Genomic DNA, 16,085 nt, shown 5'->3' with positions numbered 1-16,085 from the left:
CTCACTGAAATCTGTCCGAACAAGAGTCTATTAAACATCCCGGGTATGATAAAATTTGAAACACGAAATCATAAATTATAATTTAATAAATAATCATAAAAAATAATAATATAATAATAATACATTTAATTCAATAATATAATCAAACCAAAAACACTGAAATTTGAAATATAGCGCCAAGTTCACACATCACTGAGCAAAGTCGCAAAATTGTTTTCAGTGTCTGATGACGAATTTCTCCACGAATCATTATCACTCAATTCTGCAAGTGGTTCTGATTTACTATCGCTGTTCTCTTGCTGATCTAAACCCGCTTTTGACCTAAAGGGACGCTTTTTGGACGCCATAGACTTTTCTAAGTTTCCAAGCAGAAAGAACAGTCAAAATGCAGACAGGGGACAGGACAAAGCACTAGGGACAAAATGTATGTGAAATGGTTTGAAACAGCAATGTTTTACTATTTAAAATTCGTTTTGAAAAAAATGACATTTTTTTAAAATTTTCAAATTTCCCGCTGCCGCCGGCGCCCGTACGTCCCGACGTCACAGGGACCGGAACACAGAAGCCGGACGAGATGGCCGGGGACGCTGCAGGGGACACATCGCGGGAGCGAAGGACAAGGTAAGCTCTGCAGGGACTCCCTATGCAGCGCCGCATGGTAAGCCCGAGTGTAGCTCAGGGTTACCGCTTTTGGTACTGACATTTTACCCCAAGCTACACAATCGGGAATACCGCTAGGGAGGTTAAAAAAGTCCCTGCCCCTTTCCAAAAAACACACCGGGTGAAAACGCGGAGATGTGAACGTGTCCCATAAGAAATCCTGTTAAATGGACTGTAGTGCGTTTCTGCAAACCGCAAAACACTGTGGAAAATGCTTAGTTGTGAATCTAGACTTAGACAAGCTTAGATACTCTGGATCTGTCAAAATTACACTGGCCCTAAAAATGAATAAAAAATGTTGCTACCTACAGTCCTGAAAGCCATTAGGGATGAGCCTGGATCTGTCACAGCTGACAGAATTTGATGGAAAGCACCTACTGCCCAATGCACCAAATCATGTGTGAGGAGCTAAGACTTAAGTTTGCCATACACTGATCGAAATTTGGTCAGCTCAGTAGGGATGTGTGTGGCTGACCAAAGGAATTTCTCCATCCACCTCGTTTGTGTGGATCGAGAAATCTGTTAGATTTTTTGCTTTAGCTCACTGGCCAAATCTTGACCTATCTATGGCCATTCCAGTTCAACAGAAGTGGATCTAGCAATCTGCGGACTGTTGGACTTGGGTTGGTCAAAAAAACAAAGCATCTATAGCTAGCCTAAGTGCCACCTGTGACATATGTATAGTACAGGTACACTGAGCAGAGAGGAAATGCAAAACTGCCACTCCCACAAGGAACATAAACCTGTTTTCATGACACATATTCAATGGAACAAAAAGTAAATGCTGACTACAAACTTCTCATAACTCTGTATCCTTAATTCACACTGATTCACAATAGTGGTGACTCAGCAGTTTCTTGCATTGTTGTGCTGACACCTTACAATCATGCTGTGCTGGTGGCTGAGTACCTTTTAAAGCAATGAGTATTGTATAGCAGTGACACCAAAGTTGAAAACATCCCTACAAGGCATTATTGACTGTTGGGCCTGACAAAAATTTCATGTCCCCATAAGCCACTTTTATATGTAAAGTAAATTAAATGCTTCTTGTTGCATCCTTGCAAAGTAGCATAATATAAAATCAATAAAAGAAGAATATATATATTATATACTTAGATGGATGTAATAGGGTTAATAAAAATAATGGAAGTCTCTACCAACTATTAACTACTAAAGCAGCTCTTGTATAGTAACCAAAAGTCCTTACATATAATTGGGAAAATATTCATATGCTTACGGATCATTGTCCCATGTTTGGATGAGCTGCTGAACTTACAGCTGAATTAATGAACCAGAGTTATTGGACCTCTTTTATCAAGAGGAAATGCTTTTAATTCTGTAAAAAAAAAAAAAAATGTTTTAAGTTTAGTACCTTATTCAGTAAATCAGTGCAAAGAGAAATAATTGTATGAAAGGTGCAGTATCCCATAGCAACCAATCAGATTTCAGTTATTTTATTTCTATAGCTCAGTGTGTTATTTTCTTTTTTGGTTGGTTACTACGGCTTACTGTTCTTTATGCTAGTGTTTGAAAAGGACTTAGTGCTGATTCACACATGTGCATTGTGAATTAGAAAGTCTGGCTGAAAAGAGACAAAATTCCATCTAGTTCAACCATGAAAATAAAAAAACACCTTATAATCCTATACCCTCAGTTGATCCAGAGGAAGGCAAAAAAAACACCAGCAAAAGCATGATCCAATTTGCTTCTGCAGGGGAAAAATTCCTTTCAGATCAAACTAGATGAAATAGTTGCGAACAGATCCATAAGGCAGAAGCCAAATTGCCATCTTCTTCCAATGGTAGTTGGTTTGGCAATGCTGTCCAACACTGCCAGTGTACACAAGCCCTGAATGCTTACGGTTTTGCACATGCATTTTTGACGTGTTTTTAATGCATTTTGCTGGGTTTTGTTTCTTGTTGCTAGGCAGATTAAAACTCAGGTTTCACAGCTAATTGATACAGTAGTTATTCAGCAGTTCAGGTCAGGTTGACATCAGGCTCAGGACAGGTTTAGATCAGGTTCAGGTCAGGATTTTTTCCTGTTCACAACTGATGACATGTGCGGTTTAGTAGCGATTCCCATAGAAGTCAACAGCCTGTATTTTGCACCTGAAGCAGAACGCACTGCTCAGAAATCGGACATGGCTCTTTTTCAGTCCACACTGCCAGTGTACTGAACATATGTGAACAGGCACCATAGGAAGCAATGTTATTTCACATGTCATGTGGATTGGATCCGGTTCAAAGCACATCCAATTCACATATACTGTATGTGAACCGGCACTTAGATGAGTTTGACTTCATCCTGGTGTTCAAGAGTTTCTTTGTATAGGAGCATTGTGATCTGATAACTATTATTTTTCCATCTTTTTTCTTTTTTTTTTCATTTTGCCATAAAATAATGGATCAAAAGTAATTAAAAAGAAAGTAGCTGCAGGGTGCGACCTGCTGAACAGGTGTCCTTGCAGACTTGAAAGGGCTGCCTGCATGCAGCATCTGGAGTCTGGAGACACTAAAAAAATGGCCTCTTCCCGATATACAGGCCTCAGAGCCTGTGTGAACTTGGCCTTAAACTCTCTGTTTAAATCAGATTGAAAGTATGACTGATACAGTATTTATAGGACTTTTGATAAAAACTGACACATACCAAGGAGAACTTACAGTAGTAAACATTATAATTAGAGTGATATTATAGTCAAAGTTTTTTTTTTTTTTCGTCAAGATAAGAAACATGATATACGTACCTGCTCTGTGCAACAATATTGCACAGAGCGGTCCCTTACCTCTTCTTTATTGGTCCATTGGCAATGCTTTCTGCTCCTCCACTCTTCTGAGGGCCCCATTACAAGCCGTGTGCTATGGGGGTACCCAAGTGTGCTCCTGAGCTGGGATGTGTGCGTCCATAGACACACATAGTGTAACTTGGTCATGCCCCCCACTCACATGATTTGACTGACATCAGCAGAAGCCAATGGTCTCAGTGTAGCCTGTGAAGAGAGGAGAGTGGTGCTGCTATCAAGAACAGCGCTGGATCGTGAGAGGTGTCAGGTAATTGTTTGGAAGGGGAAACATGTAGTGGGTGTGTTTTTACCTTATTTCTTTTCCTGTTTTAGCTTGTTAATAAAAATGTCTAACTAGTCTGATTGACCATTTCCCAAATTACATTGCTCTACTTTAAATACAAATCATTTGGAAGGTAAACAGTTCCCATATGTATAGTTCAACTGAGTATGTAGATTTGATCATTGAAGAGTTAAAGTTGAACTTTAGTTTAAAAAAAGGCAAACAGAGAGGATTTGAAATGCAGAAAAGACATACATGCAATAAAGCAGAATTATAGATTGTAAGCTTGAAAGAACAGGGCCCTCGAACCCCTCGTGTATTGTATTGCTTCTGTCTTGTCTCATGTTCTGTCCCCCTTGCTATTGTACAGTGCTGAGCAAACCCTTTGGCGCTATATAAATACTGTATAATAATAATTATACTCACCCATTCTCCTGCGCTATGATCCCCTGGAGCTCACTGCCAACCTCTGACATCTTCAGCCCGGCGGCTTCTGGGTATCGATCTATCTCCAGCCATTGTAATTGGCTGGCCCGAGATGACGTTACTCCCGTGCATGCCCAGGAGTTCAGTCATTCGACATTGCTGAAATTCTACAGTGAGCTGCGCATGTGCAGCTCAATGTACAGCACAGACAGGCAAGTAAGGGAACTTTTAGAACATGGTATATCTCTTCTGCATTAAATATCCTGCCTGTCCACGTTTTAATTTTTTAATTAAAGTTCTACTTTAGGATTTCTGACCTGCATGTCTGCACTGTACACTGAGCCGCGCACACAGGGGAGTCACGTCACCTTGGCCAAGCCAATCAAAACAGCTGCAAAATGGGACTCCAGAAGAAGGCCAACCAAAGATGTAAGCAGTTGCTGCGGGCTCCAGGACATCGTATCTCTGGAGTGGAGGTGAGTTAGGTTAAGGTTTGAGCCAGGACAAGGGAGGGGAAACAGTACTATGTGCTGTGTTTCCATGGGGTGCCACTGCCTATGTTCCTGTCCAACAGATTAGACAGCTCAAGGCCAGCCATATTTAGCTCAGTGGGTGAATCTTTGATCTGTGTGGGTGTGTCTGATGCCTCTGTGATTGTGTTCTGATTCCTGAACCCTGCTCTGCATATTTATGTCACATACAAAATGGATGTTGCTTCTATGGGCTGGTGCTGTGGGAAGAGATCAGCTAGGGATCTGTATTAGGCTAGGTCAGGGGCGGACTGACCATTTGGAAACTCGGGCACTGCCCGAGGGCCCGGGGTCAGTAGGGGGCCCCATGAGATGCCCCTGGTACATTTTTCATAGGCTTTTTTGAGTTTGGGCAAAGACACAGGGGCCCCATGATCCCCTATTGCCTAGGAGCCCCATGAGTTGTCAATCTGCCCCTGGGCTAGGTTCACACCTATGCAGTTTTCATTTGATCCATTTCTGCAGTACTTTTTGCGATGCACTTTGTGTTTTTAACGCGTTTTTGATGGGGTTTTTTTCTGTTTTGCGGGGTTTTTTTTTTTTTTTCAATTTGTTGCTGGACAGAATAAAAACACAAAACACATCACAAACGTGTAGAACCAAAAACGCAGCATTTTGCGTTTAAAAAAGTCCCTGACCCTTTCCAAAAAACACACTGGGTGAAAACATGGAGATGTGAACCTGTCCCATAGATGTCAGGGTAGACGTGGGATGCCAAATGATGTGCACAAAACTGTCTGCGTTCTGGGTGGATGGATCTCTTGTGCAACTGCATAGACCACAGTAATCATTAGTGCACTTACACTGTGCATCAAAGCCCAGTACATACAATCAGAAAATCATACAAAAATACCGCTTTTGAAGCGATCATACAATAATCTGATTGTTAGTACACAGCTTACATCCAAAATTATTCGAAGGGACAAGCACAAATAATGTTCTTGGATGATACCAGATCGCACAATTTTTATTTAATCAGCACAGTTTTCTTCCGACAATACAATACAAATACAATAAAATACATTAAATCACTTTCAAATTTTTATTCTCTCATACAAGAATTTTCGTAACTTTAGTAATCTCTTCACTTTCGATATGAGACCAGCATTTAAAAACCGAACGATCTTTTGTCCGATATCCTCATCATGTGTATGGGCCCTGATTATGGAAGGCTATATGAGATTAGTGTGGTTGATGTTTACACTGAGACAAAGCATGGGTTATTGTAATCTGGGCTGCTGTTCAGACATTGTTAGATTTTTTTGTTGTGGCAAACATACCTGCAGAGAATAGTCATGAACTTTGTGTATATTATGTGTAGACAAAGCGTTATGTGTATATGACTGCCTGTAAATATAGCAGTATTGAGCAACAGTACTGTATAGTGATAGTATAGCAGCAATTATCTGTTCCTGCAAACACTCTGTGAGCTGTCCCTATCTACTCCATGTCTCCTCCAACACACACTGACAAAATGCTACTGGGAAACCAGACTTTTGTAGGGAGGGGACTGAAACATAAGAAGAACCCCATGGTTAGCCCTTCTAAGCCTTATGGTCACAGTTCAAAGAGCCCAGAAAGGTATTGCTAGTAACTAGTAGCTTTAGATGCGAATGGTCACAATAGTTCTCCATTTTCTAAGACCATGAACACTTTGGGTTTGGGTCATACATGAGAACCCTAAGCTATCCTTACAGTGTCTATTTATGTGGAATCTGTGTTGTGTGAAATACAGTCATGGTTGACCTCATGAAAATAACTAACTATGTCATCATGCTTATGGTGCTTCCTAAATCAGTGACCCTGAACAACAACACAAGTCAATACTCCACAGCTTTATACTTTTTCCAGGCTGGTGATTCAGAAAGATCTGAAGTCAAAGCATTAGCATGGCAGTCAGGTAGTAATCCAGGTAGTAGATTATTCAGAAGAGAGAAATTAGTGATGGCAGTCTACACATTTCTATTTAAAACCCAACTCTAGGATAAAATCCTCCCCCCTTCTACACCTCCCACCCACCCCTCTCTAATTGATCATTATATTTAAAAAAAAAAGTAAGTGGAGGGGATCATAGTTCTCGGAGGAGGGGTGCATTGTAGCACTGGATCAGCAGTCCCATCACTCAAACTGCGGAACCTGGATGGAGGACTTAGGTAGATCAAGTAAATATGGCTTTATAAGGTAAGGGGGGGATGGACTAATACAGGGGTGTCAAACTGGCGGCTCCCAGCTGTTGCAAAACTACAAGTCCCATCATGCCTCTGCCTTTGGGAGTCATGCTTGTAACTGTCATTCTTGCAATGCCTCCTGGGACTTGTCGTTTGGTAACAGCTGGAGGGCCACTAGTTTGACACCCGTGGACTAATAGAATAGGTTGGAGGTGGGTAGAGAGTGGGTGTGGGAATGAAAAACTGTTTTCGTACAGCTTTAATAAGGATATAGGAGGTGTAGGGTCACAAGGTCAACTTTAATGATGTCAGCATCTTTTGCAATGCATAAATTAAATGGGGGGGGGTGTCACCATAATAAAGTCTAGTACAGGGCACCATACAGAATAATTAATACCTAGGTCTTCAGATATTAGCAGTGGTAGGTTTTCGAGTGCAATATCCTATCCTAAGAATTCCCTCACACTAACCTTTCCTGTATAGTAATCCTAAGAAAAATGCTGCCCTCAAACCAAAAGCAAACACGTATTCTAAGTGTAGCCCCCTCCTAGATGGGTGCTAAGTTAGGTAAATGTAGTTATTGGCTCACTGTAATCAGTTGAGCAGCATGTGATTATATTGGTCTATTCTGTGTTCCACTGGCTGAAGGGTTGGCTGCTTCCTCCTTTCTGTCTGGAGGGTTCTGGAAGATATTGGGCTGGGAAAGTCAAATCAGCTAAATATTTATGCAGCCCTAGCCAATCCTTGTGGAATGGTGCCCAAACAGTGAATGGAAGGGAGCATAAATAACCTGGGGCTTGGAACAGAGGGGTTCTTGCCCTAGAGTTGGAGATCCCAGCCTGGAGGGCTGGTGCCTTTTTGGGCAGACCGGCCATGGTTCTGCTGCTCATCCAGGTCCCAGTTACGCTAGCTGGGGGGCCTATTCTGCCAAAATTCACAGCAGCTGACTGAGGGACTTACTTTTGGGGATCTGGTCTGAAGAATTCACAGGAGAGGTGTCTGCAAGATATTGGAAGGAGTCATCCAATTATCCAAGGACATTAGCAAGTACAGACCAGTGTGAGATATCCCAGTGACCATGTGTTGCTATTAACCCTCTTGTACTAAAGTCAGCATTACCTAAAGGGACATTGTATTTGGTGTCTCAGTATAGCTCAGCCCAATATTTGCTGCTGCTTGGACTGTACCCAAATTCCTAGGAGGATGATTAGTGTCCTCAAGTTATTGCTTAACGTTGGTGGAGTAGCCCACAGTTACCCTACACCCATCCAAGCTCAGGTTCTGCAATAGAGCATCAGAAAAAATATACCCATAGACTGATTACTGAGCCAGAAGAGTGACTATGACTGCTGTGCCATGCATCTACTAAGGAAAAAACCTTGGGACCTAAACAATGGGATCCTTCGTGGGTGGGCACTACATAAGTCTCAGTTATCATTCCTTGTATCCCCAACCCCCCCCCCCACCCCCATCACAATCAATTTAACAATGACAAGGAACAGAAATTACAATCCTCCCAGTTTATAAATATCAATGATAGGACACACTGATTTCATTCTCAAATTTGTCTTGTATCTTTTGTGACAACAGCCATGTCTCTGGCACAAAGAATGGCAAAGCTATTTCCAGAAAGTCCTCCCCAAATCCACATCACACATATATATCTGAGCATGGTGCCTGGAAAATGGTAGGGGGCATTTACCTCATGGGTCTTTTTTCTTATAATAAAGAATTGGCAATGTATGGTGTGTTTATTTACTATTTGCTCTTCATTGGTGAATGAGTAACCAGGGGTAACATGTACATATTACTCTTTCAAAGGAGACTTTCAGATTCTGATAAGTCCCCTATTCAGACACGCACAGTCACTGAGCCAGGGCTGTGTAGAAAAGGTCTTGTCTTCATCAGCATGTGGACCAGGTGCATTATCAGAGGCCCCTCCCCCTTAAAAACCATGTCAGACCCAAAGGTCTGAAATTTGGAGGAGACCCCATACAATTTTATGTTTGGTCTCCCTTAAAATTCATACCAGACTTTCATCAAGGATAAGGGTCTGCTATGGATTTTTAGGGGTAAACCCACACCATTTTTTCACAAATTCACTTTTACAATCCATTCCAAACATATATTTTGTTTATTCTCTGTGTATCGCCTGAGGATAATCACTTATATGTAGGGTTTTACAACCATTTTAAACCAATGAGTGTAATTGCACCAATGCAGTACTTAAAACCAAATAGTGCTGAATTTAATAACCCAATAAAACCAGGGCTTTTTTCAGAGGTAACATGGTGATTTTGCAGTTCTGCACCTCCAGCACTGAATGCAGACTGGCAAGGGGTGCTTGGGCATGCTGGTGAACGTAATGTTGCTGGGGAGTTCTATTGTTTCTGGGGGGATCTATTGCTGTGGTGAGCCTATTGCTAGGGGGAATCTGTTTTGGCCAGGGTCTATTGTTTTGGGGGGTCTCTTGTTGTTGGGGTAGAACTATTGTTGCCTGTAGGGGAACTGTTGTTTGTTTGTTTTTTTTTGGGGGGGGGGGCTATTTTACTGCCTTTTTTGTTATTATTAAATTCTATACAAATGACTTTGTACATTTCATTGTACAGTGTGGAAATGATACAATAATGCTGTGTATAATATACTGTGTAATAACATTGTAATAATTCTATATCACAAGTGTTCACAAAACAGTGCTACTTTATCAGATAAACATCACAAAAAAATGTGTAAAAAATGTCTGCGAGTATTAAAGTGTAACTAAAGGATGAACTTTTTTTTTTGTTTAGTTTTGGATAGATAGTGGTAGTAGTTTTGGATAGTTTTGGATAAACACCTGTCAGTTTTTACTGATGTATGTGCTCCTATTAGGAAGATTTACCCTCTCTATTTGTCCCGTTTAATGCTATCATCAGTAAAATTAAGTAAAATGAAAAGATAATCCCAAATTTGGGGTTGCCACCAGAAGAGTAATAGAGGGGACATTCTACAAATGGGGACACTAGTTCTGGTGACCCTGGTGACACCTCAGGATTCTCTCACTTTGGAAGGATTTCCTCTCACTTCCTGATTTGGAAAATGTATTCCTTTAGATTTGCTTTATTCCTTATAATCCTCTACAGGTGATTAAATAAATCCCTCTGTGTTTTGTCCAGGTTAAATCTCCACCATTCCCTATGGGCACTCTCACTTTACTATTATGACCTTTTGATGAAGAAGGTCTTAAAGTGTTACTAAACCCACAACTGTAAAATCAGTCTGTGCAAAAAGTCTGTTTGATCCTTTCTTCTCTGCCCCTCCTCTTGTTGAAATGACCACTTGATACAGACTGAATCCATAGTCACATGCACATGCTCAGTTTGGTGTGTAATGCTAGAGAGGGTTTTTTTTTCTTGGGAGAGTGTACGTGATCAGCACAGGGCCTATCAGCACTGTCCAGACAGAGGGTCAAGACCTTCACATCCTAGAGCAGAAAGAAAACTCCTCCTACAAGCCTTAACCAGTGCTCTGCTGAAGTCACAAGACTGCTCTAACTGCAGATGATAAAAGGTATTTAGCAGTTTATATTTACTAAAATAATTGCATTTCCACATTGTGTGTACTGTGGGAGAACAGTTATAGTGAATGCAGGGTCCTGGCTTTAGTATCAGTTTAAGCACACATCCCCTTTACCTCCAGGACAGGACTAGCTCTCAAATGGCATAATTAAACCACAAGGATCATTCCAAATGTCAATACTCAAAAGACATAAAAGGAAGAAACATCCATAACATAAAAACATTTATTGCCACAATAAAATTACACGTGTAAACAGATCATTTGAGCTCTTAGGTAACAATCACTGGGAACCCATATGCACAGTGGCGCTGTGTGCCAGCCATTCCATTGCACAAACTTTGAGCCTACTCGCTCTCCTCCGGGTCTCAAGCACCTCCGGCTCACCTCTCTACAAGGCAATCCCTTTACCCTACATGTTTCATCATCAGGGACCCCTGTAACATCGGTGATGACTGTTACCTAAGAGTTAAAGCGATCTGTTTAAATGTGAGCAGGGGCTGACTGACCATTTGGGACCTTGGGCACTGCCCGAGGGCCCGGGGTCAGTAGGGGACCCCATGAGATTCCCCTGATACCTTTCATAGGCTTTCTTTGGGTGTGATTTGAGTGTGGGCAAGGACACAGGGGCCTCATGATTTCCTATTGGCCGGGGGCCCCATGAGTTGTCAGTCCACCCCTGCATGTGAGTGTAATTTTATTGTGGCAATAAACAATTTAAGACCTTTCCTCATCTAAAGGTCATAATAATAAGATGAGAGACTGCCCATAGGTGTGTTGGAGGTTTCACCTGTGCACAGCATGAACTGTTTTTTTATTTTTAACAGCTGTGGAGGATTATAAGGATTATTACTCAAAGACATTGTTTGTACATTTTTTTTATGCTGTTTATTTGAATAGTAGCACTGTTTTGTGAACACTGGTGATACAGAATTATCACAGTGTTGTTAATTACATTAAGTAATTGAACATAAAAATTTTGGATTTTATTGGGTTTAGTTGTAAAAGTAAAATTGCACATATATTTGTATAATTGGTACAAGTACATCGATGTCTGATTTTCACTAATTGTTTAAGGTGCAATTACACAAATTGGTTTAATTATTATTATTACATCAAGTTTATATAGCGCCAAAGGGTTTGCTCAGCGCTGTACAATAGAGGGGGGGACAATACATGAAACAGTACAGCAACTACAAACAGCACGCGAGGGGTTAGAGGGCCCTACTCTTTCGAGCTGACAATCTAGAAGGGAGGGGGTAGTGGTACAGGAGGAAATGGCTGTGGGGGATAGAGTGGTAGGAGGAATGAAGGAGAACAGCTGTTAGGTAATGGTGGGGTAGGTTTCCCTGAAGAGGTGGGTTTTCAGGGAGCGCCTGAAGGTGAGGAGGGAAGGTGACAGTCTGATGGATTGGGGTAGTGAGTTCCAGAGGATGGAGGAGGACCTGGAGAAGTCTTGCAGTCGTGCGTGGGAGGAGGAGACCAGGGAGCAAGATAGAAGGAGGTCCTGTGAAGAGCGAAGGGTACGGGTAGGGTGGTACCTGGGAATCAGGTTGGTGAGGTAGTTAGGGGCAGTGTTGTGAATGGCTTTGTAGGTCAGAGTGAGTAGTTTGAATTTGATGCGTTGGGCAATAGGGAGCCAGTGGAGGGAGAGGCAGAGGGGGGTGGCAGAGGTGGAGTGGTTGGTGAGGTGGATGAGTCTAGCTGCTGAGTTCAGGATGGTCTGAAGCGGGGAGAGCCTGCACTGGGGTAGGCTGGTGAGGAGGGAGTTGCAGTAGTCGAGGCGTGAGATAATCAGGGAGTGTACTAGTAGTTTAGTGGTGTCTGGGGTAAGGAAGGAGCGTATCTTTGCGATGTTGTAAGTGATTTGACATGAGGTTGGAAGGAAAGGTTTGAGTCCAGAATGACGCCAAGGACTTTGGCTTGCGGGGCGCGATTGATGGTGGTGTTGTTGGTAGTGATGGATAGGATGGGGGGGGGGCATGGGCAGCGGGAAAGACGAGAAGCTCGGTTTTGGAGAGGTTAAGCTTGAGGAAATGGAGCGACATCCAGTCTGAGATGTCATTTAGGAGGTGAGTGATACGGGCGGAGAATGTGGGGGTGAGGTGAGGTGTGTAGAAGTAAATTTGAGTGTCATCAGCGTAGAGGTGGTAGTTGAAGCCGTGGGAGTGTATGAGTTTGCCAAGGGAGGAGGTGTAGATGGAGAAGAGAAGGGGTCCAAGGACGGATTTATTATATATATTATATTGGCCCAGCTTATATTTTACACAATATTTAGGTAATTTTTCCATGTTGCGATTCTTCACCTTATGATTGCAGCTTATTTGTAGAGTGTGCATGAGATTTTTTATTTATTAAAATAGATGTGTAATTTATTTTCCTTGAAGCCTGAAGGTGCTCCATGGATTTTGGGCCCCTCTAGGCAGCGAAAAAGTCTCACACATGTTGTATCCCCATGCTCGGGAAGAACAGCAGAATGTGTTTTGGGGTGTAATTTTAAGGAATTAAATGTTTCACTAAAAATCTGCTCCGTCAATTTTGCTTATTGACTAAATTTAATAAATTTTTTAAATAATGTTAACTCCAAAAGCCCATATTTGTGTATTTCAATAAAAGTGCAAATAGTTAAAAAAAATATTGTGAGTAAATGTGAAAAAGTATTTTTGTAAAAATTACATGCCCATAAACATCAAACCATGTAAACAAACTTTATAGGTACACATGTGCAAAGTGTCTGTTTAAATCCACTCAAACAATTGTGCAACAATATAATCATTTGGAAAAATAAAGTCTCCTAAATATATACAATGTGTCCTGCTTTTACTGCTGCTCTGCAAAATAAAAAATATCATGGTGAGAAACACAGCACTCCACTTCGTGAACTCTGGAAGCACTGGTGACTGTCAGAAATAACTCGCTGGAGGTATTTGACCTTTAACGTAAAGAGATCTAGACCCACTAGTAATTATCAGTAATGATTGTTCTCGTATGTATCTTCCTTCATCTCCATGACACCCATTAATCTTCAATACTGCTGGCAAAATAAGAATACAAAAGTATCGCAAAAGTGTATTAATATTTTTTAAATCTTTTATTAAAATAAATAATACAATTCACCCACAATCAAAGTGCTGGATTATTACTTGCAAACAGTGATGGTATTGACAAAAAAACTCTACTTTCACCATACACTGTAGTGATCTGACAGCAGCCTCTCTTCTCCCATCTGACAGGTCCACCTCTCTAATGCCGATAGGAGACACAAAAAATAGTCACCCACTAGCAGTGAAACTGCTGTATCTCTGTCTCCTATCCTCAGTGTACAGCAGATGGGCATGTATCTAGCATGCACAGGCTCCTTACTGACGCGTTTCATCCAAATAGACTTTGTCACAGGAGATCCCTTGTAATTGCTGACCATCTCTTTCCATAACTTCCTGGATTCCCTGCATGCTTTGCAGCTTCTCCTCTGCTGTTTTCGTTCAATTGCTAAGGACTACATATCCCATGATACTTTGCTGGCTACAAGCAGTGGTTTCTATACTGGTTCCACCTCCTGATACTTCCCCTCTCAGCACCTCTGTAGTTCAGAAGGCAGGCTCTGTGATATGTGTGACACAGCAGTGTCTACTCGAAGGGCATATGGAATATAATGCCCAGAATTTAACCAATTCAGCCCCTACAACATACTGGTAAGTCACCAGATTTAAGGGGTTATACCAAGATTTTTTTAGAGTGGTTCTGAGGGCTTACTATAGAGCTGAACAGTGACTGGATCTTCCATAAACATCTCTATGGTATGAGAAACTGGAAGCAAAGAGTAATTTGTCACTTCCAGTTTCTCCAGAATGTAAACAGGCCATGGTTTGATCAGATGCTTTTAAGGGCCGAGGAGAGATCCGGGGTCTAATAGACCCCGGATCTCTCAGTAAAGAGGACCAGTCATGCTTATCACTATCATAAGGGATGTTTTAAAATTAGAGGGACAGTGTAAAATTAAAAAAAAACAAATTAATAACATAGATAATAATAACAAGTTTGAAAGCGCTACCATTCCCTCGTGCTCACGCGCAAGGGTGAACACATATCTAGGTCACACATGCACATGTAACTGGCATTTCCACCATATATGTGAGTTATTGCTGCAAACATTATAGCGAGAGCAATCATTCTAGCACCAGACCTCCTCTGTAATTATAAACTTGTAACCTGTAAAGGTTTTTAAAGTGTCGCCTATGGAGATTTTTAAGCACCATAGTTTGTCACCATTCCAGGTGCATGCACAATTTTCAAGCTTGACATGTTAGGTATCTCTTTACTTGGCATAACATCATCTTTTATATTTTGATAGATAAGTGAGTGAACTTCTGCCCCTATTATACAATATAAATAAACAAATGAATAGGTGCTGCTGCTGACATCAATTGTGTTCCCACAATATCAACTAAACTGTAGTAAAGCATGCGTGTTGCATGCTGTGGAACCTAAGGGGTTAATCCTCTGCATTGTGTAAAAAGGATGTTTTATCCTGACTTCTCTGATCATCCCTTCCTTCAGTGTCTCCCTCTTATCTCCTGATAAAACATATTGTGTGTAGACACTGCACATGCTCAATTTGGTGTGTTTTGCTAGGGAGGTTTTTTTTTTTTCTTCGGAGAGTTCATGTGATCAGCACAGGGCCAATTAGCTTTGTCCAGACAGAGGTCAGGGGTTCTTCATCCTCCTAGAGAAAACTCCTCCTACAAGCTTTAACCAGTGCTCTGCTGAACACTGATAGAAGTCACAAGACTGCTCTAACTGCTAATAACAAAAAGTATTTAGCAGTTTATATTTACTAAAATAATTGCATTTCCATGTTCTGTGTACTGTGGAAGAACAGACAGAGTGAATGCAGGGTCCTGGGTTTAGTAACACTTTAAATTAATTTTAATACACAAAAACGCAATCTAATACCCAATTGTTTGGTGAAATATAAAAGATAAATTAATTAAAGGTGATGTAGCGCTGCTAATGCACATCAATCAGTACTAATAAAAAAATACAGGTGGATAAATTGTGCTCATGTTCATAATATGAATAAATGACCAAGAACATAGACCATAAATATAAATGAATGAATAAAGATACTAAAGTGGTTTCAATAAATGAGTTCATAAGTTTCCAAACATCACATGATCCGGCATCGTAACTACAATTCCATGGTGAATGTGAATTTTCATGCTAAGAACAGTGCCACTCCGTGCTCACAGAACTCTCACCTCCAACGCATGTTAAAACTACGTGTTAATAATATGACATCTCCACACATCCAGACCTCACGATATCTCCTTTATCTGTTCCTCCTCCCATATAATGGATACTTTTAAGATGGTAATAAAATCCTCCGTCTCATCGGATACCAGTCAGCTCCAACACATGTAACACTTGCATGTATTTAATAAGACATCTTCATGAATTGGTTTTCAATGCATTTACGAATTAATTTTTAATCATGTCCCTGTACAGTATTTATGCCTTCAAGTGCACTTTATAAAGAGTTTTGAACAGATAAAAGACTTTTCTTTTTACTTTTTTCTGACCTCCGGAATGGATTAATTGGTTTTCAATACATTCCTATGGGAAACCACGTTTCGATTTACGAATTGTTCGCAATACAAAAAGTACTGCAGAACAAATTAAAT

The sequence above is a fragment of the Staurois parvus genome, unplaced genomic scaffold, assembly GCF_062004578.1.
Source record: "Staurois parvus isolate SC_StPar_1 unplaced genomic scaffold, SC_StPar_1.0 ptg000282l, whole genome shotgun sequence".
Taxonomy (NCBI): domain Eukaryota; kingdom Metazoa; phylum Chordata; class Amphibia; order Anura; family Ranidae; genus Staurois; species Staurois parvus.
The sequence above is the reverse complement of the archived record's forward strand: the minus strand, read 5'-3'. Positions refer to the sequence as shown.